Raw genomic sequence first — 25,132 nt, 5'->3', positions numbered from 1 at the left:
CGAAATGTAGTGCAATATGTTTTAAGAATTCCTAGTGTTTTCCCTCCCATGTCAGACAAGAGAATGGCCCAAGTGCCTTTTCTGACTGGAGGGACCCAATTTAGGCAATTCAATTCGAAGGGTGGATTTGATTCCTGGTTGAGATGTTATGTGCAGTCAGGATTTCCTGGGGATTCTGTAGACTGAGTAGGCTACTTTGTCTGGGAACCATTTCCCCATGACAGCTTTTCCCAGATCTAGTCCTCTAGTCCTAGATCTAGTCCTCAGTCAGTTAAGTACACTTACTCTGTGCTCTTGGGACATCATCTGGAATGTAAAGCACTGGACTTCTTCTACTAGGGATGAAAGCTTATCCAGGGTGAATTCACCATTCTGTGTTTTTTTTGTAAGCACTGTATATCTGATCTTCCAGGCAGTTGCAACACACCTGGTCACATCCTATACAGACTCCACGTGGATCAGATTCTTTGAAAGGTTAAGCCTGCTGCAGATTCTGGAGAGCGTGTTTTTAATAGCAATAAACTGAATTACAAAATGCAACCCCAACCCAAAAAGAATGCAGAGACACATTTGCTTTACTGTTTTTATAACCCCAGTCCAACATCTGCGTCAACTGACACCTCCCACAGATGCATGACAAAACTAAAAAAACAGGAACGTTCCCATCAACACTGACCAACCCAGAGGTTCTGAGCAGTGATAATTATAAATAAGGCACTGTATTAAAGCAAGAGTTATCAACCAAGGGTTTTTGTTTCCAGGTTGAGCTTCCAAACAAGCAACTATATCACTCTAATTAAGGGCTCAATTAAGCTCAGATGGAATGAAAACATAGCCTCAGTACTGGAAACGTCTGCCTTAGAGGAAAGGCAAAGCCCATATAATGAAAATTGGACCAGAGTAGCTTGGTCTCTGGTGGGTAGGGGAGTAACAGCTCAGAAAATGTTCTTGGGGTAATAACAAGATGCACAATTTAACACGATCAGACACTGACAGAGCAGGTCAACATCTTCCTGGTCTTGGTGCAAAATGTGACCAATGCAAAGAGGAGCAGATCTGGCCAAAGAAGCAACACCACAATTGCCTCTGGCCTGTTAAAAAATGGCACTGATCTACAGATAACCTCACAGAAAATGGGACTATCCCTTTTCTTATGGGGGAAGACTATGTCATACTGAATGGTGTCACTTATTAATACAACAGCTTCTTTTTAGTACACAACTGAAAAGTAATTTAATTTCCAAAAACATGTTTGATCATGTGCTTGCTTTGTAAAACAATGGCTATTTTTTCTTGTCTGCAAACCATAGACTGTTTATCTTAGGAGCACGGCTCTATTCCGCTCACATGGAGAACCCTTGTTTCTAAAATATCGATGCACACGTATTCTGGATGGCTGAAAGACATCTCTTAGGCCAGACAAACCGTGCAAATATAATTTGAGAGGATTTCTGATCAGCTCCTCTCATTGGGCTCTTTAACACCCCGTTAAAGGAGCAGAGCAAAATCTCCTCATGACCTTTCACTGTCTGATCTCTCAAGGACACATGGCCACATGTGAACCACACACTACATACTGCCATCAGGCCCCCTAAGCTGGAACCAGTTCCCAGCTACCTGACAGATCGCAGATCCCTGACATGGCAAAGATTTGCTCCCACAGAACAAGTTTCCACCAAATTAAAAGCGTCACATTTATTAAGACCACAAGACTAATTATCCAAATCCTATCATACATCACACTCACGTGCAAGGTGAGAAATAACCACTTTCCTGAAAATGTTAATCATCTTTGTATTCCCTTTTCAACAACCAAAGGGTAACTTAAACATCAAATTCATCTTTGATCTATGATGTGAGCCAGCAGCCATCTCACCCTGCAACTCACAACTGGCAGCCCACTGAAGCTAAGCAGGTGTGAGCCTGGTCAGTACCTGGATGGGAGACCTCCTGGGAAAAACTAAGGTTGCTGCTGGAAGAGGTGTTAGTGAGGCCAGCAGGGGGCGCTCACCCTGTGGTCTGTGTGGGTCCTAATGCCCCAGTATAGTGACGGGGACACTATACTGTAAACAGGCGCCGTCCTTCGGATGAGACGTAAAACCGAGGTCCTGACTCTTCTCTGTGGTCATTAAAAATCCCAGGGCGTTTCTCGAAAAGAGTAGGGGTGTAACCCCGGCGTCCTGGCCAAATTTCCCCCTGGCCCTTACCAATCATGGCCTCCTAATAATCCCCATCTATGAATTGGCTTCATTACTCTGCTCTTCTCCCCACTAATAGCTGATGTGTGGCGAGCGTTCTGGCGCACTGTGGCTGCCGTTGCATCATCCAGGTGGATGCTGCACATTGGTGGTGGTGGAGGGGAGACCCCATTACCTGTAAAGCGCTTTGAGTGGAGTGTCCAGAAAAGCGCTATATAAGTGTAAGCAATTATTATTATTATTATTATCTTCTCTAGTGATGTGACTGGACATAACACGTCCACCTGATTCACTTCAGCACCTATGTGAAAAACAGATATTTTCTTATACAATGAAGCACTCTGTTTGAATCCTTTAGTAAAGCAAAACAGGCAAGAGTTAAAGGCTATTGGTTTACTGAAAGAGAAGGTGCTCCTATTGTTTATTCTGTAATGTTCCCTAAACTCCAGTTTTGTCCTTTTTTGAAGGTGAATGACTCTTAGAACCCCCTCAGGTAGAGTCAGGAAACCATAAACCAGTAGAAACCAAGCAAAACCCAATGCAAGATAACTTCCCCTAAAGATGAACTATAAAACAGTAGTGCTTCGAGTAACAAAGTCACAAAGAATAATGAGCCAAAAGCAATAAAAGGAAACATAAAAAAATACAATTCCATCTCGCTTGCAAATTAGGAAGCGCAGTAACAAGGCTTCATTGATCCACATCAGAGGCAGGTTGCCTAAGGACACTGAACAAACATTTTTAAAAAAGCAATCTGGATATTGACAGATGAGGGTAGTTTTTATTTGTCCTCTAACATTCATTGTTAACCTCATTCCCTCAGAAGAACATAAGAAAATTTGCAAACAAGAGGAGGAGGAGGAGGACTTTGCCCTAGCTTGTGTTTTAGCAGCTAGGAGATCTAAGGATGTCTATGCAGCCGGGGTATCAGCTCAACATCGTGGCTGGTAGTTTGTTCCAGACTCCTGCTCTTTGTATAAGGAAACGCCTTGTATAAGAATACAGGAGGAACCAGACATCTCCTAGCCATGACTGAGCTGTTGACAAACTATCAACAGTGAACACAAAGAGAGCATAACATGATCACAGACAAAGCATGGGTACTTCCATACGGGACTTAGTGATCTAACTGCATGACATTGTTCTTTGACTCACTGACTTAACTGGCCAGCATAGGAAACGGAAGTGTTAAAATGCTAACATTGCTCGCAGTATGAGCTGGCCAGACCTGAAGATTAATACTGAACCATGTGCAGTCTGAGCCATGGATTTTGAAAGAGAACAGGGGAAGTTACACTTGACTAGCAAATTGCACAAATCACAAAAAAATAGGGTCACCATGGAAACCAGGTCCACAGTCTCCATGTGCACAGTAATAGGGGAAAACATTTTTTTTTAAAAGATGAAGAAGACCCTATTGAACTGCAAACAAGCAAGCAACTCACATTTCAATACATAAGCAGCCTTTCCAACTATCTGATCTTTATATACCCCGTGTGTTAAACAAGCAGCTTTGTTAAACTCTGGATTCGAATTAAAACCAATTACTCTGTAGGTTTTGAAAGCAATTTATAATATTGTACGCCTAGATTTAATGAATGATCACTTTGCATGGTAATTAAAAATGTTTTTCCTTCCTTTAATGATTTAAAAAAAAAGGCAGAGGCAGCTTAGTGAATAACAGCTATCGCTGTATTCTCGCAGCACTGACAGGTGCCTATATTTACAATTTTAAAAGAGGAGAGAAGTTACAGTACAAGCAGCAAGAGACTTGTGGCAGCAGTGTTGGAACGTTCTGACCTCATCCTGACAGCTCTTGGACGCTAATCAAGGTTGGGCCTAGCCACTGCTCGGATAGGAGACCCCAAGGAAACACAGGAGGAGTTGGGGGCACCCTGGCTTAAGAACAAGGGTTTAATGCCTTGAGTTCTTGGTCAGTAAAGACATAAAGTAAAGAACAAAAAGGTTCTTATGTGAAGTTCCAATGCTTGGGCATTGCTGGAAATAAGAGCAGCAAGAATTCCATGTATAAGTTAATAAGCAAAATTGTTAGAAATATAAAAACTGTTATAAAAATGGTGACATTATTTTAACTCTATTCTAAATAATGTCTTTTCAGTGCATTTCCTGATTTTAACAATACATCCATTGATTTAAATTCTATGCTTTTAGCTGTACAGTATAATATTCTGAATCTGGCATTGCAAGAGACTGCAAAGTCATAAGCCTATCTTTCACAGCTTTGGATATACAAAAGGATGTTTCAGCATATAGCCCAAAGATATAACTGGATCAAGAATGGTTGAACAGCCTTGTCTCTTTTGGAACCTTCTTTTCAAAGTGTTTCCTTTCAGCACTTCTAGCTGCAGGTATGTGTTTACTGCAGGCGTGCTATACCAGGGCTGCGAGGTGGGGGGGGGGGTGTCAGGGCAGAGCCTGCCAGACACAAGCCAGCCAAATGTCAGGCGGCCCTCCAGCACACATCAGTATTTGGTGCAAGTCGACCTTAAAAAATAGCCATAGTCCTACCGACCCGACTAAAGCAGCACCCTGCAGCGTGGAGGAAATCACGAGGGATGGACAGAGAGAGAGAGAGAAGTGCCTCCTGCCCAGCATGCAGCCTAGACTGGACGGCTCTGACAGAGCTCTCCGACAACAGCAGGACAGGGGGTGCTTTATATTTCTGATGCTGCATCTCCTGGCTAAACGAACTGAGAAAGGCGAGTTATCCCATGAACAAAGGTGTTCCTGTGCCTCCACATCACTGAGGCACTGGAGTGAGAGTCCACTGCACCAGCAATGTTTTCGCTGTTTCAACGGTTTATGCAATCTCTCGGTGAGCCACTGCCAGCTGACCTAAGGCTGAAACAGAGAATAAGGGCAAGGATCAAACAACATAGGGATTAAAGGGCAAGGAAGATGAGTCAATGCACCTGGACAGATTGCTGGAGACTTAGCCAGAAAAACACTGGTTAGCTCTGCTGATCCTGCCAATACTTTTTGTTTTCCTTCCTTTCCTCCAGTTGGTTATCCCTGGGACTTCCACGCACGTTCCAAAAGTCTCGAGCTCCTGCTCCACCCTTCCCCTCTCCCCTATCTGGTGCCGCACACATGTGATAACGAAAGAAAACGGGAGTAAATAAAATGGTCTTTAGCTGGTATGTACTGAAAACAGACAAAACAGGAAAAGGAGAAAAGGGTCATATTCAATGTAACTGCTGGCAGCTTGGGATATGGGATTTTGCAGGCATTTTGAGAAGGAAAAAAAAAAGAGTGCTGTGTATTTTGTGAATAATCCTCTGCTACCCTAAAATCAGGAGGCTTAGCATTTAAATCTCCACGGCAAAACATCATGCACAAGACAGATGAGCCACAAACATGTCTGGTGGCTAGGGCTTGCAGGTTCTCCAGCGCCTGCAGATACCTGGGCTCATATGAACCATAAAGAAAAAAATAAACATTTTACATTTTCTGGGGGCGAGACACTAACTCTAATACAGCATACATCTGCATGCAGAGGCAGCACGATAAAGTTCAGGCCAGGTAACAGACAAGACCAATGGAGCAGAATGGAGCCTGCACGGATCATGCAACTTAAAACTCCTCTCTATAACGAACCAGGTTAAACCTGGCGGTGCCAGACGCCTCTTCTTCGACCCACAGCTCTCTATCAGCCTCTGATTCACAACGCAGCAACTCAGGACACCCTTCACTTCCCAAAACGCCATCGCATTTCCCTTCTACCTCAGTGGTGATCAACTCTCCCTTTAAGACCAGAGCAGGCACATTAGGTCATCTAACCTCCACCTGAACCTCTGGTCTTGTGATCAACCTGAGTGTTTACTGGAGATAACATCAAGAGGTCTGGCTGAAGACCGACCTCTCAGTCTCCTCCCTGTTGCTACGCAGCCAAAAAATCTTCAGTCTGTAAAGAGCGAACGCTAATCATTTCAGAAAAGCAACAAGACACCGCCTCTTCACCAAGCTGGAATCGAGATCTACAGTAGAGACAATTCCGATTTTTAGCTTTTGTTTTTCAGCACATAATGACCCTTATACACTCAACATAATCCAAGTAAGTTTCCTGTTTAAAACCACAATCACCTGCAGATACAAAACAGGTGGTCAGCTATGTTGTCTCATTTGGCATTCGAGCACACAGTTCACAAGTGACACGACTCCTTGTCCCCAAACAGGTTTGAAAAGCATTTCTTAATCTTGTGGGAGGCTAAAAGAACTGCAAGATGTCCTGATCAATATCAATCTCTGTGCATAACAGCCACATACAGAGTTTACTCTCGTCACAAGCAGAATGATGAGAAGCATTATTTGTAAAAAGAAAAACAATCCCAGATAGCACTGGAAATGCTGATTTTATAACTAGTCAGGATATTATTATTTGGTGTGGGCCAAATAATCACTACATTCAGTTTAAAAAAGTAAGTGTACAGTTGGAAAACAAACGGCAAGAAGCACAATCCTGAACTCTAAATTATAGAGAAAAGGCTCTAGGAACATAAGGGTGTGATGTTCACACCCTTACCACCACCACATTTCTGCAAGTTCTACACAAGACATGGAGAACACCCCCATCACTGTGAATTCCCCATAACTGAGCAACCCTGCAACTAAAAGCAAGCAGAAAAAATGCAATTGATCCTGTCTGTCCCACAATACCTTCCAGTGGTGGAGCAGAGCTGATAGAGGTCCTGGTTTGCTACCACACTGGTGCATTCGTGATGCTGGATAAACACAAACATCTTGTACAGCTGCTGAGACACAAGGCCAGCGTGGTGTGGTGTGTGGATTCCTAACTGGGGGATCATGGGTTCAAATCCCAGGTGGTGAACTGCTGTCGCAACCTTGAGCAAGGAACTTCGCTCAAATTCCTTAAGACATTTTCCCAGCCACATAAACGGGAATTCCAGGTCGGCTAAATAAAGGATTTAACTAAAAAAAGTCAGACCTTTCATGTTAATCCTATTTAAGGTTCAAGGGGGAAAACAAAAGAAAAGTCAGGAAAAACAGCTTGACAAGCTCTTGGATAGGTGCCTTTCCATTTTAAGCAACACCTAAAAAAAGTACTCTGGGAGATTTATTTATAAACTACCATAGGAATGCTGGCTCGACCCCGGCAAAAGCCATCTTGTGCATTTCATATATGTAGTCTGGTATTCCTAGGTTATAAAATGTAAAACGCTACAACATCAGTGTGATGGTCTTTTTCGGTGACCTTAAACACGCCCTCTGCAGCTTCATTCTTACATATCACATTTTAGATGGGTATGAGGAAGAAACAAATTTGTCTGCGTTTACAGTTTTATTTTTAATTTTAAGTTGGAGGTCTCCAGACATGTAAAGTGAAAACGGGAAAAATTCGTAAGTTCCAAACCACAGCAGCCCAGGATGGCTGACGGGAAGCGAGCTCCCACAGCATATACGGTAAAGGGAGGACGCCAAGGGTAACTCGCTCAGCTGAGCCCACGCTGCAGGGGAACACACGGCCAGACGTGCTTATGTGCTTCACTGCTGTGGTGGCACTGACGATGCTGAACAAAGGCAAGGATTCGGAAACAGAGGGAACATCACCACCGCTTTGCTCAGAAGTGAGAAAGAGCCATTTGTCTTTCTACGCAAGTCATCCCGCTGTGTAACCAATGGGACTGAAGGAGGCAGAAAGTACCCGAAAGCACATTTCATCGGCAGCACCTCACGAATAATTATTATAATAATAATAAGCTATTTTATATAGCACCATTAAAAATAGTATCTCGAAGCAATTTACAGTAAGAAAAAGATAACAGAAGAGAGGAGATAACAGAATTAGAATTAAAAACAAGTGTTTAGAAGTGCAGCAGTAGAAGATTGCACAGACACCAATTAAATAAAAGCCTTGCTGAAAAGAAGGTTTTGAGTTTGGATTGAAAGTGCGCCGATTTCCTTCGGGATAGAGTTGGGGCACAGCAAGAGAAGAGAAGGTTCTGTCACCCACTGCATGAGCTTGGAAGACAAAGAGGAGAGCAGAGGCAGACGAATGAAGGTTGCGAGGTGGGAGTAAGAAGGTAATAAGTCGGACAGGTAATGATGAGCCAAGCAGGAGAGCTATCTTGCATTAAGTATTTACACCCTGCAGAGGGGTTCTTGAGGGGCTCAACCTGTAGGAATCGCAGGTTCAAACCCAGGTCATGTCACAAGCTGACAGTGACCAGGATTCCCACTGTTGTGGCACAAACTGTTACACAATATTGAGGGACATGCAACACATTGGCAACACAGTGAAAATGCAGATGATTCCTCCTAAACCTCTTCATTCCGCTCCCTGTGCACCTGCAGAGCTCATGGCCCTGACGTGAAGATGTGAAAAATGCCTTCAGTCCCTATACAGGTGGATGTAGAGCAGACAAGCAGGCTGTTGCAAATGTGGTTCAGAGAGCTTTCATTACTGTCAGCTCTGAATGGGCATCGTCTGAGAGGAAGCCTCTAGAGACAGCCTTGCTCATCCTCAAATTTATTTCCAAGGCTCATTTTGAAAAGAAGGTGGAAGGGTTGTAAGGCTGGAGACAGTTGCAGTATCACTGGTAAGTCGTACACAAGACCAGCAAAAAGTGATATCAGAAAAACAGGCAAACTGGAAGATATCAAGACAGTGTGCTACTAATCTTTATCAAAATACATTAAGCTAATAAAAAGGCCAAGATAGAAACCACAGATTCATAAAGTCCATATTCTGACAACAGTGTTACAAATCAACATAATGTGAACCCTTTAAGGAAAAATTCAAGTAAAAGAGCCCAGCTCTCTGTGTTAAATAGGCTGTTGTATAAAACAGTCATAGCCATAAACATGAATATGGATTAATACAGTCACATGGCTGGGGCCTGGAGGCCAAATAACTATTGTGGCTTCCAAACCGATTTGCTATTTCCTTTAACAAGGAAAAACATTTTGAAGAGGCCTCACAGTTATCACCACTGCAAATAAATGTCTCCTCTACAAGTCTCAAATTTAAACCAATGTGAATCAGAGGCTCTCAGCCCTGGTCTGCACAGGGGTATTCTGACTTTCATTTTGTTCTTAATAATTCAATTAAATCAATTATTGACTTATTACTGACAATAGTTGACTATTGACAACTGGTAAAAATTACAATTGTCATTGAGGAGTTTTAGCTCCTTATAAAACCAGCAGGGGTGTCTCTCTGCAGGACAAGGAGCGAGGATCACCAATTATGGAACATACCCAAGAGAATCGTTACACAGGAATGAGTAAAACAAGACTTTTCAGTTCCACCTTGTCAGATGAACAAAACCTCAGACTCTCAGCTCTGGGTAGCAATAATTTCAAAGGCACTTAGATTTTATGGTCTCGCCAATGAACATCAGAAAGAAAATTCCATGGAGAGACATTAGGTAAATGAGTAATGCAACAATGGCTTACTAGCTAAAGCTACAACATAGGATGGCACAAGTAACCTTTGCATCAAGTCTGGTAATATCTTTCTGGACCATTACGGTCGAGGATGTTTGGGTGGTGCTGGAAAAACCCAATAGTTTTTTTTATTTTGCCTTGCGGTACAATTCCATGGCACTGGCTAAGTTTGAAATGGTCTATTTAACTTTTTTTTATTAAGACTGCATTGATACCACCAACAACTGTGCATGTGTCCTTAGATATGAGTTTTACAGGGGGTTTAAAAGATCCCCCCCAGCTACAGGCAGGATCTGAAACTAGTGCCGTTGAGCATGAAAACTGTTATCTAGGATTGAGGCGGGTAATTTGTTTCCTGTGTGAGGCCAGTGTGCCTGAAAAGAAAAGGGACCCATGAAGTAAGAAAAGCAGAAAAGCTCGAGGAAATAGCACACTTCCATTACTGTTTTCTCCGGGGCTATCAGTGCCTACATTTTCTTCTCATTTAAAAAAAGCATTAGAAAAAGGATTGTAGTTGGGGAAACATTACACACAAAGCAATTAAAACACAGTATTTTTCTCCACTCACCCTCTCTAATACTGGGAACATTCATTATTAATCACATGCATAGTGTTGGCATCCATAAAGCAGACCTTTATTGCTCATGTACAGAGAGTCCTTAATGGAAAAGTGGTGTAGCTTTCAAAAGAGTAGTTCATATCATTTGCAGATTTATGCTACTTCACATCCAAGCAGTCAAGTAATCTATGGCCGTTGTGTCCCCATGTGCTGCAGACAAGGAGACAAAAATTAGCAGTGCCCGAATCTCTGATCCCCATTATCACAACGTTAAACCCTGAGGAACATGGAAATTCCAAACCGAGATTTTTTTTCCCCCAGTGCTCTTGGAAAGTAATGCAAGGAAGAAAAACTAGAATCACCAAGGAAACCAAGAACAGGACAACTGGCAATCAGGATTAAGAAAAGAAGAAAAAGAGAGACTGGATGTATGAAAATCATAGCCTCATATCAACTGCATCTCAACGGACAGCACAAAATGAAGTGGACAAAGTGCTTAACTGCAGTCATTTTGCCTTGTGAATTATGCAGGGCCTAACACAAATGCCCAAACCACCAGCAGAGATTTATATGATGAACACAGACATACCACAGTGAAAACCAGCAAAAACTGTGCAGAATTTATTATGCCAGGGACCTGTTCAAATTACTCCTACTGAAAAGTGAAGACAGCCTCTACTACAAGTTTCCTTCAGCAGCTCAAGATGTAGAGAGAATCTGAAATGGTCTCCCGATTTAAAATGGCATTTAAAAAAGATTTTCAACTGCTCCAGAAATGCGCAGCTCAGAGCCTGAACAAAACCAAATATCGCCTTAGGTCACAAAGCGGACTCAAATGCAAACTGTAAAGAAATCAAAAAGGTTCACAAGCCAACTAATTTACGAACCGGATAAATCACAGGCCTTGACATTATGAAGATCTTTACAATGAGAGAAATTTAGATGAAGACAAACGTGAAATTTAATAATCCACGAAAAGTTCTTTGTACACTAAAAAACTGAAGCCTTTTCTTTCACCACAGGACAATTGGCTGAAACCTGCTGTACTTCATGACTCACTTCTGACAAGAAAGTGTTTTTTTTTGTTGTTTTTTTAGTCATCTCAAAAGTTGCAGCAACAGCCATGTGACAGTGGAATTCAGCAAGAAACAACTTCCATGCCATTCCCCACTGGGAGGGCTCCACACCACACGCCGGTTTTCTCATCCGTGAGCAATTCCCAAGTATCCCCCCTCACCAGCCTGTGCAACATCAAAAGAAAATATGGCGAGATCTCAGCTTAGGCTTCAAAACTCTGTCTGGCTAAACTCAGTGTTAGCTAATGTCTCGCCCTTTCACTTTCCGACTAAGGTTCTTCTCATCACACAGACTGCGCTCCTTAGTCTGCCAACAAACCTTGCCACTATGATACGTCTGAAGCCTGTTGCACTATTTGCTGGTATATCTGCCACTTCATAAGTCTTTGGGAAGACCAATGGCATTATCTGGCTTAGACAAACACACCTGTTCCAGCTGGAAGACCTACATTTTCATTCTCCTTGACGGACTAAGTGAAGACAAAAAGTTTAGTTTTCTTCCAGACTCTGGAATGTACCAATGCATACAACGTTTCTTTACTGAATTGGAATCATTTCACAATTTAATCAAGAGAGGCAAGGGTCTTTCCTAAAGAAGGCCTTACATGACACATATTTATTGCTCTATTGAATCTTTCCAAGACTCGCTTTATCCAGGGCTATGAAATCAGGCCAAATTAATGAATAAGCAATTAATGGTCTTTTCTAAGCAAGCGTTTATGTCAGTAATGACATCCTGGACAGCTCTTCACTTTGAGATATTTCATAATAAAGCAGGGCGTTTATATGCGCCTCCGACCCGCCCTGCCACTGCAGTAAACTCTACAGTGCAACGCCTACAACGCTTTTAGAAGGGTCAAGGCTAACAGGAGGAGCGGCACTCTTCTCCCTGATAGTCTCAAGCGTCATGGGTGTCAAAGCAAGAGCCCTTCAATTAGAGAACTCCTGGTTACAGTGTGCTAGTGAAATAGCATTAGCTTAAACTCACCAGGATCTGGTCTTTCTATTACACTTGACCTTACCTTTCTCTGCCAAACTCTTACCCTCACTTAATGTTTTACTGCATCTTATTCTGCTTTTCCCATGATACATCACAGTCAGCACTCAATAGATGTCTTCTCTGTCTGTAGAAACGGAGGTAAAGAAGGGCTCTGTCCAGATTTCTGAAACTAACATTTAATTCTAAACGAAGAAAAATGCAAAACTGAAAACCGAACTCGGACTTGAAAGCGTGACTGAAAAGGAATTGAGCGCCCTTTTAAATAAATGAGACTCCATTCCGAGTAGGAAGATTTTTCGTCACGAAGTAAAAAAAAAACTAAAAGAAGCCAGTGGGAAATTATTAATCTCTAGAAAACTTTCCTAAATCTCTCACTTCCTCAAAAAAAAAAGAAGAGCCTCATCACAGTTTTTCCTAAACTGAATTTTTTTATTCCCTTGAAATAAATCACCCCCCATTCTAAGTATTTATTTTCCAGAATTGAACTTTACATGTCATTACACAAATTAAATACTATTTTAGCACGGGATTCTAAATTCCGAGTAAAATAAAAAATCCACTTATCATTTCCTCCAATCACAAAACGCAACCTTCCACTGAGGGCATTAAATACCAAGTTTATTTATTTTTTTATTCTGAGTTTTATTTCTAGTAGCGCCCACAGACCACTCTACAATAACAGAACGGTTTCTGAGATAAAAAAGTCTCCCTTCACCCCAGGCGAGCCAATATTACACTGAAAACTGGAAAATTAATCTAAGATGATGACTTTTTTTAAAAACCGGGGCTGACATACACGAAGCCCCATTTTTAAGCCTGATACCAGGAACGATTTTTTTGAGAAAGAAGGGGAGAGGATGAGAGAGTCAAATTTTCCCCACCAGGTGAAAAGTACATGGGGGCAATATTCCAACCTCACTCTTTTAGAAAACAAAAGCACCCATGAGTACTTATCCAAAATCAGTGGGAGCTTTCACAACTTCCTTATTCATCTGGTGGCAGAGTCCAACACTGCTGGATCTGACAGTTACAGCAGAAGTGTATTTAAACCCATGAGAAACCGCACTAGACAGAGCTGAGCAGAACAGGCACTGTAGGAAATTCCATGATACACAAGAAAAAAAAATTCACAGCAGCACCAAAAATGCTGATGATGCGATGCATCGCCTCCGATGACTGATGTGGAACCTCTGGCAATTCCTAGTGTGGGCGGGCAAAGGACAATTCAGCTATAGTGTGTCAAGACCATAAAACACAGTGTAACGCTCTCAGAGTTCCGAGTATTTTAAGAGACTTTCTTTCAACTGTGGCGAGTTTCACTGTTTCTAGTGGAGATCATACAGCACGCGTGGGTCTTCCTCTCTGCAACTTTGTGCACGAAGAGATAACAATAAAAAAAACAATCCGAAAGGGAGCCATGATGCAAGAGCTGTTCTGCTTACAGACCAGCAGCAGCAACGACAGCACGAGCATCTGTGATGTAAGATTTACAGCTGTGGGTTCCACTTTAGTTTTATCAATAGAAGACAGTCTTCTGAATTTTCTCAGCTGTTGTCGCAGATGAAACAACACTTGAATTAGCTCAAGAACAACAAGAAGCTCCTACACTCAACTCTATTATTATTTACAGGGACTGCTCTGTGTATATATAAGGGTCATAGGGTCCATTCTGTCTTCTGACTACTTGCCTACAAAGTAGGGTACCACACACAACTGTCTCTAGACTACAACACAGTAGTGCTTTCCAGAATTAATTTCAGAATTAGCCTTTGCTCTTGAAATTCAGAATGATGCTCATTACATATAACATCAGTCACCAAAGAAAGCCTGATTAAATCTGAGTGTAAAGCAAAACAATGAAAGATTCAATCTGTCCTAATGATATAAAGTCTTGCAGAAACTTCAATCGATACTACTGTGCAGCTTTTGGAAATCTCCATTATTTCAGTGCTGCATGGGAGTATCAAGACAGCAGTCAAGGTCCTAGTTGTATTCAGGCACTATAATGAAGTGGGCCAAAAGAGAAGCCAACTTGTACACTGTGGCAGCACAGCATCCTTCAGTCCATTTAGAATGAGCAAGGCAGGAAAGTCAGCTCATCAACTAGTCAATAAAAAAGGTCTGAAAAGACCACCTGCTACGCATCAGTAACTCCTGACCACACAGCTAGTCTGCCAATCCACACTCCTCTTCAACAGCAACAGACCCCCAAAGTTGAAGGCCTGCAAGTGGTATAGAGCACAACATAGTACACAGAATGCAAACCTTCTAAGGTTCTGTGTGTCCAAATGGGAAATTACACTTTATCCTCAACATCAGAGCAGCTGTAAGAAACCAGTGCTCCAGGGAAGAAAAGGGGGAGGAGATTATCTTGAGGACAACAAAATATTTTGCATTCAACAGGGGGTGCTAGATGGGGGTTAACATACTGTGTGTAGTTAATAATTTAGGATTAAAAAACGTCACAATAAAATAAAAATAAACAACATGGTCAGAGGAGGGATTCTATTGATCTCCCTTAGTCTCACAACTTCTCCCGTGCCTCTGAATGCAGCACACAGCCTAAGGATAAAACATTACGTAATGAAGATATGCATTCTGAAGGTTCATATGACACAATACTGGGTGTGAGCAGAGCTGAAGACTAAATTTCAAATAGCTCGAGTCATGTGTCAGGGCAGCGTGGTTCAGTCCCATCCTTATGAGCAACTTCATAGCAGATGACGTAGCAGGGAGTTAAACCTTTCCCAGTGAAGTATAGAATCAGTCCAAGAATAACTCGGAAGAAAAAAAGGTCAGAAATCCTAGAAGATCCTGATAAGTACCCCCATCCCGCAGACTCTCATGTAAAACCTGCTCCTTGTTTTCTTTCTGTCCACATGGCTCTGTAGGCACCTTCTCACACAGTGCGGGAGCGTCTGCAAGCAGCCAGCTCGTGAACAAAGGTTTGTTCTTCTTCTACATCTATTATTCTAGACAAGTGTATGCCTTGCTTTCACCTTGTGCTGCTGCTGAATGACTTTTCTGCTTTTGTTCTTGCACACTGGCAGAAACAGATCTGGTCGGTCAGCCTCACTGCATCCAGAAGATTGCGGGGCACACCATTGGGGACATCTGTATCCCCTTCCTTGGCATCACAGGATCCTGGGTTTCCCACAGGGGCTCAGTGGATTGCATTGCTGCCTTGCAGCGAGGTGGCCCTGGGTTCAATTCCAAACCTGCGGTGCTATCTGTATGGAGTTTGGATGTTGTCCCCATGATCGTGGGTTTTCTCCAGTCTCCTCCACATGCCAGTAGGTTAATTGGTCTCTGCCAAAACTGGCCCTGGTGTGGGTGGGTGGGTGTGTGTGTGTGTGTCTGTCTGCCCTGCAATGGACTGGCGTCTTGCCCAGGGTGTATCCTGCCTCGTGCATGTTGGCTGCTGGGATAGACATCTAGCTTAAACAAAACATTATGAAAGGCCTACATGGACCCATCATTTAAAATCCTGGATATTTAAGGGAAGCCAACCCCATGCAGGAGTTCTGAACACAGCAATGCGGCACACTAAGCAAGTGGAAATTAAAACACAGAATCTGGGAACCACAAAGAGAGTGAACTTCTTAAGGCAGAGTTGTGAGTGCCTGTTACAATGCTGAAACATTTTTAATGGGCTCTTTCAAGCAACGGCTGGATGTTCCAATAGTGACTCATTTTATTTGGTGCTGAAACCAAAGTGCCGAAATTCTAATAAGAAAACAAGCTCCAGACTAGAAAAATATGTTATTGATTTAGATCAGTACATGGTCCAGCAATAAACACACATAGATGATGTTTGCTGTGTTAACCACACCTTCCTCAAGAAGTCTTAACAGCCTTTAAAAGACAGATTATGGCACACATGAACATCTTCACTAATACTGACCCCTGTTATGGCTGTTAATACAGTCTTGAGGATGGTGTGGGTGAACTGATTTCAAAGATATCATTTAACAAACCCTAGGTAAGTTTTTTTTTTCCATTAGTGCAGAGTTTATTTTCTTACAAGTAATGGTTGCATAAACATCTCAGATATATCGGCTGCCAATAACAACAAGAAAGGCAACATGGGCCAAAATGGTTTCTCTCTACTTTCTAGATGTTTTTATTTGGCTCAGGGGAAATCCATGGTTATTGGGCTGACTGCGTATAACCCATTTTCAGAGAATGCTTCATTTGCTTGCCTTAATTTGTAAATCACACTCTTTGCAACACCCACATTGCAGACACAGAGATCTGGTGTTTAACCTGACAGGCCACTCATTATTTCTCTAACACTCCTCTTTAAAAAAAAAAAAGGGCCTTGAGGCACCATCAACACCATCACTCTGAGGTGCAAAAGAATTTTACTCCAAATAGTACTTCATATATTTGTGAAACAGCTCTGCTGTTGACTGTAAATTCCCCCAAAGAGTTTTTTTTTTTAATTAGGCAAGAAACCAAGATATCAGTGAACATTTACATTTGTTTTTTCTCAAATCCAGCCATTCATTTTGGAGATGGGATGATGTGATGTCAATAATAAGGTATTGTGCTACTCTATTACAACACTGAAGTGGCGCAGGTGCAAAGCCCTGTAAAGTTGTACGGTAATATACATTGGTACTTACAACCTATGCTTTTCAGAATGTGAAGAAGAGGCAGTTAAATGAAATATGAGGCAGTTTGCTGTTAAACTGAAAGTACAGAACAAAGTTTCTACAATGTTATTAAAAACACATTTTAGGGTAATAACAGGTTGTTAGCACAGTAAAGTCACGCCTGAGAACAGATGTCCTCACTGACCTGCCTGAAAATTACACATAATACAGTATGAAGAACAAGTAGATCCCTTCACAGCGAAGTGTTACAGCTTTATTACACTCTCAGTTAATTTGTGTAAAAGCACACAAATGCTGTTCTTTCATTTACTTTTCAGGCCAGGACTCTATATGGTAACACTATAAAAAGCTTTCAACCATTAAACACATCTTGTGCACAGCACCAGATTTGCCCTACAGTGCAGACTGAGTCTATACAACATTATTATTAGCGGACTATGACTGGGATTTCCACCAAGTAGTGGTGCACAGTTGGCCAAGTGCCATCAATATCCGTCTAGACTTACATCAATCAGCCCACCTTTTCCACACCACATAAAAGCAAACCCCCTGGCCTTGATGGGCATGCAGCATCACTGGCAAGAGCTGCATTGCCCCTCAAGAGGGTCGCTAACTCGTCTCTAGGCACTGTGAGGCCTGCAGGTGAGAAAAACAGTGACAAGAGCAAGCAAGGATAGGAGGCCAACAACTCAACCATCAACATGCTACGATGGGGGGGGGATAAACCAGGAAAGACAAACTGACTTTCAGCTGTGGGGTACAAAGGGGTAGAGGGGAGCTAAAGAAGCAAAACAAGAGATGATTCTGAATGTTTGGTTTAAGCCTTTGTGCTCAGAGTTGGGAGCCAGCTGTGACCAGGATTCACTGCGCCAGTGTCACTGGGGGGTAAGGATTACAAAGCCAGCTCTCTCCTGGCAGAGCAGCAACTCCGGCAGCTCCCCCAGGTGCTGGCAGGCTCGCAGTGGCATGAGTGATGGACAGGCCGCTCCTCCTCCAATCAGCCCTACCTCTCCTGTAAAGTGCTGTGGAGGCTGCAATGCATCAGAAGATGCATGGCGTAAGGGGCAGAAAACAAGGCTAAGCTGCATACCAGAAACTAAACAGAGCGAACCTGATGAAGAAGGGTTTCTTCACAGATGTGTCAAAGTCTGTGCTGAACAGCAGTTTATCAGCAGTATATGTCAGATACAGGAAAGCATAAGGGTAGATCAGCACAATTGGGGTGCTGTATCAACTAAGGGCATCAGGGATTTATACAACATCTGGACACTGGGAACCTGGGTACAATTATAGACCAGGAAGTGCTATCTGCGTGGAGATTCTCCTCAGGTTCACATGGGTTTCCTCAGGGAGCTCCAGTTTCCTGCCACAGTCCCAAGACATACTGGGAGGTTAACTAGCTTCCAGGAAAACTGGCCCTGGTGTGAGTGTGTGTCTGTGTGTCTTGCGCCTGTTGCTTGCTGGGATAGGCTCCAGCTCCCCCGCAAACCCAAACTGGATAAAGCGGTCAGAAAATGGATGAATTCATGGACGGGCCACCCTGACTGTTGACTGATAGAGGCAGGTTCTGATTGGCCAAGACACTGCACGAGAGCCTGGCTCACTGGGCATGGATGCATCTTTCAATGCGACAATGACTCCAAACGTCATGAAATCCTTCTCTCCTTACATAGACATCAGAGGCCCCAGATATCAAATGACTCTGCAGAATCGTGGGAAGTGCCACAGGCTAATCAGAGCACCATTCCATAGTCATTCATTGACAAACATATAGGATCATGAAAACAAGATGCCCAGCTCTCTATAGCAAAAGCCCCACCCCCATACAAAACACTAATGTATTGAACAAAATATTAAAATAATGTTGTTCACAATATTGAACTGTGTACAGTCAAAAACTTACACATCTTTCCCTTGACTCCAAAATTCTATATATGGCTTTGGAAATAATTTTAATACCAATCTTTTCTAATAGATTGGTATAAAAGAAGCTACCCTGCTAATTTTAACACCCCTTCACTTTTTCTCAGTACCCTAGTACTACCAGTCTTACATTTTTCTCAGAAAATAAGGGCACAGAGCAGTCATTATGGAGTGAGGTCCTTTTGATAGAGACAATTTACTGCTATGCCACCCAAGTTCTTTGAGTTCTATGAATATGACAACACATACAAAATGAGAGGCCAAGGAAATTTTTTAGAATGCTGGCCTGTTTTTGATTGATTTTTCCGAAGTGATTTAAAATTCTGTTTCCAGGAGCTTGCTACACATCTAAGTGTAATCCTGGACTACTACTCTCTTTCGGAACAGCGCATGTTCAAAAAAGGCAGAAGAGGAGCCGTGCTCAGAATGTTTTATAGCGATCATAAAAATGCATGGGCCTCACAGTAGCGCAGTGGTTATTATTTCTGCCTCACAGTGCTGAGGCCCCGGGTTCAAATCCGGACCTGGGGTGTTCTCTGTGTGGAGTTTGTGTGTTTTCCCCATGCTCCTGTGGGTACCTGCCAGGTGCTCAAGTTTTCTCCCACAGTCCGAAGACATACTGCTAGATACATAGGCTTCTGAGGGAAAACTGGGCCTGGTTTGAGTGTGTTCATATCTGTGTCTGTGTGTGCCCTGTAACAGACTGGCATCCCATCCAGAGTGTACCCTTCCTTGCACCCGCTGCTTGCTGGGATAGGCTCCCACTCCCCTGCCACCCTGTGCTGGATAAAGGGGTAGAAAACGAAAGGATGGATAAAAAGGAATGGATGAGGTGACGGGATACAGTAATCTCTCTGAACTCCTGCGATAGAACCAAGTGTGACAATGCAATCATTTGAACAGTCAATTATTTCAGCTGTGTCCGATGAACATAAATAAATCAAGAAAACCACACTGTTTAGAAGTGCATGGTCAGAGTGGATGTCACTTTGAGAAAACGCAGTCCGGTTTGTAAGAAATCCAAAGGCAACAGAACAACTCACACTCAATCGTCTTCCTTCTTGTCGAAGGCTATAGGCGTCATGGAAGTAAACTATTGTGAAAGATTTAGGGCGCGAAAAGTCAAAGCATGAATCAAACACTTCAGGAGCAGTTCTAAAAGAAGTCAGGAGAGATGCAGAGATCCGCTTAAAGAGAAAAATCCTTCCGTGGCCAGCCAAAGGAAAGGGGGATGGACAACCCGGGCAGCACCAGAAAAGGGTCCAAATACATTTACCAACCCAATTTGGGTGGGTTTAAAAGTATTCACCCGGGATGAAACGGCGAGCCTCAACTCTGCCAACTACCTTACAAACTCAGCAAATGAACCCACAAGTCTGTCTTTTATCTGCCCGTCTGGACTGGGGGAGGAAACTGCAGCACCCAGAGGTGACCCCATGAAAACACGGGGGGGACATACAAACTCCACACACACGGCACCTCAGGGGCAGAACGGGCAGCACAGCTGACCGCTGAGCAACCCTGCTGCCTCACCACAAACTCAGAACTTCAATACAAACTTTAAAAAGGGGGCAGGTGAGCTGCTCCCGACCTCGGGTGACATGACATCGCTCAATCACATGCTCCTACTGGTGCTCTCAACATCCTCTGGTCCCAGGTTATCTCCATGCTGCACTGAACAGCCTGGGGTGGACTACGAGGTATATTTTCACATTCAGAAAGCTCACCGGGGCTTTTCCCCACTCAGGACACGATGACCACATCCCTTCATGAGTACTTTTCCTGTACCGTGTCCGGCCTCAAAAACCGACCCTGTCCTGTTACATGAAGCAGCGGGGAATACTCTCCAAGCGCGCTCATGACTGTTTTCGTAAGGACCAAGTGTTATCATTAGATTTAAATTATTTAGATACCCTTTAATTTGTATTAGTAATCAAATGAAGTGTATTTATAGATTCTATATAACAGCGTTTTTGATAAATATACGAATTATCTCTGTCACTCCTGTAAGTGTTTAATTAAGATGAGAATTTCCCATTAAGTGAATTAACACGTGTTAAACCACTTTATAGAATGTACGTAAGGAAAACCAAAGACATATGCAGATGTGCACGTACACAGCGAACACTTGCATGTGTCCACACATACAGTGTAGAGGGTTACGAGTGCACCAAGTCTGAGGAAAAACTACGGAGTTAAGCAACGCGGACATTTAAATTAAGATTCCTCTGCCATTACCCCTTGCTGCGAGTGCGATGTCGAAATAAAAAATGAATATCCCTGCCGGACTTCAACTTCGGCAGCACATGTTTACAGCACGCCTGTTCGCTGCTGAATAACAGACACGACTCGCAGCACAACTTCGGAAACCTTAGCTACGATTCCATCTGCGTCAATAATTTCTTGCTTAATAATATACTGGCGCCCCCACCAGCAGCTGAAGTACCGTGCTTCAACAAGACGCGGTCTGAGGACTGGCTGAACGAAAGTATTTTTTTATTATTCTTTTGCTCAACCTCCACCATACCTGCATGACCGCGACAAAAAAATCAAAATTCGCAGAGACTGAAACTAAGGGTTGTTGCGGGGTGTTTCCCCCCCCCCCCCAAAGGAAAAATCCCCGCCTGGCGATCTTATTTTTCAAAACCTATTTTGTTAAATTACACCGTCCGTTCTCACCATCGGATCCCCGGCAGGTCGCAGTTGGAAAACAGATCTTACTCTCCTGTACCACCAACACCATTGGGCTTGTTTCAGTCTGTCTCATTTCACAGTCCAAGGAAATATCGGCTTGACAGTACTTTCTCAAAGGAGTTAAAACATCAGGAAGAGAATGCACCGAGTGCCCATAACTCACAGCAGACAAATGCTGGCTGCACTCTTGAGAAAGAGCGACTGAAGTTCATTAGCGCGGCCGAAATGTCAACAACCGCAGCCCCGACTGCACGACACCTCGCCGACCAGCCCGTTTTGTTTACAAAACGCTTCTTCCACCCCCCCGAAATATTTCGCAACCCGAAAGATCAACACCGCCGAAACGTTTCTCCACAGACCTACCCCCCCTTCTCCAATATAACACAGACGTTTTAAAAATATATAAACAGCAACTTACCTCAGCCGGACGCTCGACGGAAGTATTCTTTTTCACATAAAAAAGTCAAGCAGAAAGCTCTCCCTAGCACAACCCCAGTAACAGACCTCTCTCTCTCCCAGTTTCTCCCCTAACCCCGAGTCAGTTACGCAGTTCTCGGTCTGTCTGTTTCGCTCTTTCACTCTCTATCTCCAACCGCCCACTTCCGGCTCCACTTCGCGTCTGGCAGCAGCGGCCCCTCCGCGCTCGAGCACGGATCTTATGATCCGCCCGGCTCGCCCCGGTCTGCGCGAGCGAGCGAGCGAGCCAGCGAGCGGCGCCCGACGGACGTGCCGGCCGGGTGTCCGCCGCGAGCCCGCGGCAGGGGTGCCCCGGGAGGGAGAGGGGCGCGTGTGCCCTCCACGCGCGGTCCTGCTGCGCTCCAACCCCTTAAACCTAAACCGGGCTGCATCGGCGCTACCTGCGGCGTACACGGATCCACGCGGGTTTATTTCACGTCTACTTACCCTCTTTTAAAAAAAAAAAAGTCGCGATGGTGCCAATCGTCAGATGGAGCATCTACGACAAGAGCCTCCGCAGTTTATCGGTCCCCCTTTCTTTCTTTTTTTTTCTTGCAGTTTATTTATAAACCCTCGGCTTTTATTTAGCGTCGGGTTGACAGACCACACCGGCTTCGCGTATAACGAAACTGGCCGTGTAATAAGAGTGTTTTAATGTTAATGGTAAGTAAAACTGGGGACAAGAGATTGAAATATATCGAGGGCGCACTCAGGGTAACTCGGAACTGTATTTTTATGTTGCCTTAAACTCCGCAGCTTGTAGCTCGCATTGCATAGCCGGCACCGCCTCCCGGTGCCCGAAGCGCGCTTAATCCCCACGTTACTTTCTTAAACACGCTGAAATTGTGTCAGAGCGCACCCACTGCTCCGACCCGATCCCTCTTCCCACGCAAGCGGTGGCACGCTGTCGAAACCTGAACTATACACGGTCGCTCTGCCTGTAGCAACCGGCCTTCTCCAAAACCACCCTCCGTGACTAACGCGCGATGCAGAACCGTTCGACAAACTACAGTTTTTGCGTGTTGATTGTAAGAGGCTGGACTGACTGCGGATGAAACCCGCAGCGCGGTAGCAGGAGATAACGATAGAACCCCGAAAAATAATGAGAAATCACATTGGAAATGTTCCAATGCTCTATAATTTGTCTATAAAATCGGGTCATTTTCGTAATCGAAAGTACCTGTCCTGGAGGATTTGGGTTTTCCCACGTGTAACAGAAACCAACATTTCACCTTTAAATCTACTGTCATTGCATGGGAAAAAAATAAAAGGGATGTTTTTGTATAGGCACAGTACTTCATATACAGTATAGGCAGAGCCTGATTTCATTCACTGCTAAACTGTACCGAGGTGACACACAGCTGTCATTCTGCACCAGTAGCCTGCTTACTGGGCAGAGTAGGTGGAGGTGAGCTGGTTGATTTAAGGGGGGACGTCGGGGGGGGGGGCAGATTGCCCCCCCCACCCCAGGAATCCAGCCAGGACATCAGACAACCTTCTGGAAACCCCCCTGGGAGCATTACTGACCAGGTAGTGAGAGCACCAGCGCCCCCTGCAGCTGGGATTCACCACTCACCCTACTGGGCCGGCGGGTCTGGAAACCCTGATGAACAGTGAAGGGTGCAGCCTCCCGGTCCACCAACACCCCTTGGAGGTCTGATCGCTGCATCACGGCAGCCTGCTGCCCATGTCCAGACCTGCTGGACACAAGCAGGATCAGGACACGAGACGGTCATCATTCTGAACTCGTCTTTATTCGTAGTATTAGTAACAACAACAACAACAATAATAATAATGCTGATGATGTAAGAAATGATTATAAATTAATACGCACTGCTGCGCTGGTTATCTGTGTTGCACTGGGGCCCTGGTTCAGTTCCGGGGGTGCTATCTGCATGGAGTTTGTACGCTCTTCCTGTGTTTGCGTGGGTTACTTCCTGGTGCGAGTGTGTGCCCGCCCTGCAGTGGACTGGCGTCCTGTCCAGTGTGTGCCCTGCCTGTGTTACACCCGCTGCTTGCCTGGATAGACTTGGCCTCCCCTGGAGCCCTGAATTGGACAAAACCGTTAGAAAATGGAGGCATAATAGTTGTTGTTGTTGTTGTTGTTGTTGTTGTTGTTGTTGTTGTTGTTGTTGTTGCTGCGATGTTTTACAATCATTTAAATACTATCCTGGAAAATGCAAAAGCTCTAAACGAAACCTTATGTTATTTTTATTTCTGATCGTTTTGTCATGAATAAAGAATAAAATAATGATCTTTTCTACATCTGCTGTTTGTTTTTTTTAACAATGCAGGTCCAGTTAAAAAATCTCAGGATTAAAAAAAAAGATTCTAACCCCGTTTCAGGTGCTACCGCTTCTTAAACCGATATTGGTATTACAGAGGAGCACTAAGGGTCCCTACTGGAGTCACAAGTAAGCACTTTGTACATCTTAACTGGTCTTTGCAGCCATTAAACTTATCGCGAAACGTGTTTAGAAAATCCTAGGTTTCAAGCATTCACTGTTTCTAATCTTCATCTTAATTGAATGCGGTTCTGAAGATTTCGAGAGTCTGTTTCCTGATAACAGAAAGCCAAGGAAAGTAAACACAGATATACAAATAATTTTCTTTATCTCTGACGTCACCGGTATAATCGGAACATCAACAGGACCGACAAAAAGAAACATGACGTTCAGAAACGAGAACAAGCAACAAGGAAACAGTCCGAACCAGTTAGGTAGGTTTAGGTTTAGACGCTGGAAGCGCAGAGGTCACTTCAGTTCATGATTCTGGGACAGTTGACGGCATTCGAAATACTGAGCTTGTGCTCTATTCCCATCGTGCGCTTTTGAAAACATCTTACACGCCGACAGCTAAGCAACCAGCTCATTTATTCCGCGAGCACTGGGAACAAGCACAATTCGGCCACGTGACCCGGGTTTTTGTTTTGTTTTTTCACTTTACACCGGGTTTTCCAAAAGGCGGATGGTTTGAGGCTGAAGTCCTGCAATTCTCAGTTAGGAAAGAAACACAGAGCACATCAGACCTGCACTGTGAAGTCAGAGCACGATTTCTATATACTTTGTGTAGAATATGAAAACACAAATGCGCACACACCCTAGGGTGCACACCCTATTGAAACCCTAATATTTTAATGGATCATATTCATCGTCTAATTATTAACAGTTGTAACACTG

General features: G+C 43.7%; 1 protein-coding gene across 5 annotated transcripts in view; it reads right to left on the bottom strand.

The window, feature by feature from the left end:
* stat5a (signal transducer and activator of transcription 5a) overlaps nt 1-22,184 on the bottom strand; it is a 91,011-nt gene extending 68,827 nt beyond the window's left edge. For 2 of the 5 annotated variants that reach the window (XM_088622986.1, XM_088622984.1), the window contains exon 1: nt 21,916-22,183. The gene's annotated coding sequence lies outside the window, so the exon portion shown is untranslated. The other 3 variants (XM_088622988.1, XM_088622987.1, XM_088622985.1) reach the window with 3 other exon arrangements.
* Nucleotides 22,185-25,132: the final 2,948 nt, after the last annotated feature.

The sequence above is a fragment of the Lepisosteus platostomus genome, chromosome 28 (assembly GCF_059453375.1).
Source record: "Lepisosteus platostomus isolate fLepPlt1 chromosome 28, fLepPlt1.hap1, whole genome shotgun sequence".
NCBI classification, from domain to species: domain Eukaryota; kingdom Metazoa; phylum Chordata; class Actinopteri; order Semionotiformes; family Lepisosteidae; genus Lepisosteus; species Lepisosteus platostomus.
This window is presented reverse-complemented; position numbering and strand designations above follow the sequence as displayed.